This window comes from Anopheles gambiae, unplaced genomic scaffold, assembly GCF_943734735.2.
Source record: "Anopheles gambiae unplaced genomic scaffold, idAnoGambNW_F1_1 scaffold_14, whole genome shotgun sequence".
NCBI lineage: Eukaryota > Metazoa > Arthropoda > Insecta > Diptera > Culicidae > Anopheles > Anopheles gambiae.
The window spans coordinates 60341-63686 of record NW_026902715.1 but is presented as its reverse complement, the minus strand read 5'-3'; the positions used below and the strand labels follow the sequence as shown (position 1 = coordinate 63686).

At 39.3% G+C, this 3346-nt stretch overlaps 1 long non-coding RNA gene across 2 annotated transcripts; it reads right to left on the bottom strand.

The window, feature by feature from the left end:
- Nucleotides 1-688: 688 nt before the first annotated feature.
- Nucleotides 689-1785, bottom strand: LOC133395019 (uncharacterized). 2 transcript variants are annotated; one of them, XR_009767134.1, is made up of 3 exons: nucleotides 1104-1785; nucleotides 904-993; nucleotides 689-838 (listed from the first exon to the last, which is right to left on the bottom strand). It is a non-coding gene; the product is annotated as an uncharacterized LOC133395019 (long non-coding RNA). The 2 variants fall into 2 exon arrangements; XR_009767133.1 differs by having other exon boundaries at nucleotides 904-1156.
- Nucleotides 1786-3346: the final 1561 nt, after the last annotated feature.

Genomic DNA, 3346 nt, shown 5'->3' with positions numbered 1-3346 from the left:
TGGTAACAATAAGTCACTGAAAGCCAAGCTCACTTCACTAGTGGGTACTTGGCAGGCCCTTGACCGACAGTGGTTGTTGTGCCAAAGAAAAAAAAATTATCGTTGTTACGGCCATGTTACATCCAAATAAAGGCATCTTGCACTAATTCAATGGCCTTGAAATTTAGTGTTGAATTTTGTTGCCATCTATTATCGTTGTTACGGCCATGTTACATCCAAATGAAGCCATATTGCACTATTTGAATGGCCTTGAAATTTGATGTTGAATTTTGTTGCCATCTATTATCGTTGTTACGGCCATGTTTCATCCAAATGAAGCCATCTTGCACTAATTCAATGGCCTTGAAATTTGATGTTGAGTTTTTTTGCCATCTATTATCGTTGTTACGGCCATGTTTCATCCAAATGAAGCCATCTTGCACTATTTGAATGGCCTTGAAATTTGATGTTGAGTTTTGTTGCCATCACGCTTGGCAAAATGTCGCGCGACATGCATGCTTGAAATCGATGCTTGTTAACATTTTATTTCAAGCATCGTGAGTGTCCCAGCGTGAGCGCTGAGCGCACCTCCCTTCATTCTCAATGCCGCGTTTTTGGTTAATCCTCGCTCCCACCCTTTCTTTCCTTCTCCTCAACGGACCCACCATTCCCGCGAGCGTAGACCGATCAAAAAATTCCAGGAAATTCGGACAGTAAGTGTGCAGTTTTTTATTCACAGAGCTATTCGGGAATATTATAATACTTGATGGTGCGTGTTGGGCGAACGAAACGTTTGCAGCTTGCTCCACCGATGGCGCGTGCTATTAGAAGAAAAACACTTGCTGTTTGATGCGTTTTCCTGAGGAATGAAAGACATATCTAGCATTAGAATAGTGAACAAAACTAGCACTATTTAAAACTTACCGATCACGAATATATTGAAGTTAAATGGCGACTCTGTAAGCCCAATTCACCTTCTTTGATCGGTTATCAGGTGCTTTGGCAATGAAATAGCTAGGTGTGATGGAAAATAATAGAAGAATAAACAAACATTAAAAGCAGTACGATTATTTATTAGAACACAAACATCATTTGGAAGATTCTTCTTTTATGCATACACTTACCCGTAGATCAAGTAACAAAACAAACTGCATTTACGCCTGCGTTGACATCTTTCACGATTTACTTAACCACTTTTCTATAAACATTTTATAATTTTCACTGCATCTTCCGGCACCGATCCTTCCCAAATGAAATTTGCATTCGTTCTGGCAATGAGTTTCGAACGATCAAAACACAACGCGAGAGTGAAGAACACAAAGTAAATGGCACTATGTACAAGAGTTGATCATTTGGTCAAAATAGAGTATAATGGAATTCATTTTACTTCAAATGAATTGATTTTATTCTGATTTACATTTCAACTATTGTTATCAGCCTAGTTGTTAATGTTTAAAATTTTGATGAAGTGAAAACATCATTACCAGATAAATGAAACGATAATCGACGCATTTTGACCATATCGAATTATGATCGTCTTTACACATAGTGTCATCTCTGGCGCTTCAGGGTCTCACGCTCAGAGCAAAAATTCTCGCAACTTCGCAACGGTGGGAGCGTTCAGCTGTGGAGGGCTGGAGGAGTGCGAGTGTGTGTCTCATGCACACAGCGAAATTTTGGTCAACACCTCGATGGTGGGAGCGTTTTTCCATGGGATGGGGTAGTGGAGTGCGAGTGTGTCGCATGATTCCTTTAAAACTAAGGCCAGGGGTAGCGAGAGGCATCAAAATGAGTTACTCTTTGCCAAGCGGGATCTATTATCGTTGTTACAACCATGTTTTATCCAAATGAAGCCATCTTGCACTATTTGAATGGCCTTGAAATTTGATGTTGAGTTTTTTTGCCATCTATTATCGTTGTTACGGCCATGTTTCATCCAAATGAAGCCATGTTGTACAATTTGAATGGCCTTGAAATTTGATGTTGAATTTTGTTGCCATCTATTATCGTTGTTACGGCCATGTTTCATCCAAATGAAGCCATATTGCACTATTTGAATGGCCTTGAAATTTGATGTTGAGTTTTGTTGCCATCTATTATCGTTGTTACGGCCATGTTTCATCCAAATGAAGCCATATTGCACTATTTGAATGGCCTTGAAATTTGATGTTGAATTTTGTTGCCATCTATTATCGTTGTTACGGCCATGTTTCATCCAAATGAAGCCATATTGCACTATTTGAATGGCCTTGAAATTTGATGTTGAGTTTTTTTGCCATCTATTATCGTTGTTAACGTACTTAACAACATGCCCGTCATGGGTTCAAGCCCTAAATAGACCGTGCTCCCACACGTAGGACTGACTATCCTGCTATGGTAACAATAAGTCACTGAAAGCCAAGCTCACTTCACTAGTGGGTACTTGGCAGGCCCTTGACCGACAGTGGTTGTTGTGCAAAAGAAAAAAAAATTATCGTTGTTACGGCCATGTTACATCCAAATAAAGGCATCTTGCACTATTTGAATGGCCTTGAAATTTGATGTTGAGTTTTGTTGCCATCTATTATCGTTGTTACGGCCATGTTTCATCCAAATGAAGCCATCTTGCACTATTTGAATGGCCTTGAAATTTGATGTTGAGTTTTGTTGCCATCTAATATCGTTGTTACGGCCATGTTTCATCCAAATGAAGCCATCTTGCACTATTTGCATGTACTTAACATTTAATGTTGAGTTTTTTTGCCATTTATTATCGTTGTTACGGCCATGTTTCATCCAAATGAAGCCATCTTGCACTATTTGAATGGCCTTGAAATTTGATGTTGAATTTTGTTGCCATCTATTATCGTTGTTACGGCCATGTTTCATCCAAATGAAGCCATCTTGCACTATTTAAATGGCCTTGAAATTTGATGTTGAGTTTTGTTGCCATCTATTATCGTTGTTACGGCCATGTTTCATCCAAATGAAGCCATATTGCACTATTTGAATGGCCTTGAAATTTGATGTTGAATTTTGTTGCCATCTATTATCGTTGTTACGGCCATGTTTCATCCAAATGAAGCCATATTGCACTATTTGAATGGCCTTGAAATTTGATGTTGAGTTTTTTTGCCATCTATTATCGTTGTTAACGTACTTAACAACATGCCCGTCATGGGTTCAAGCCCTAAATAGACCGTGCTCCCACACGTAGGACTGACTATCCTGCTATGGTAACAATAAGTCACTGAAAGCCAAGCTCACTTCACTAGTGGGTACTTGGCAGGCCCTTGACCGACAGTGGTTGTTGTGCCAAAGAAAAAAAAAATTATCGTTGTTACGGCCATGTTACATCCAAATGAAGGCATCTTGCACTATTTGAATG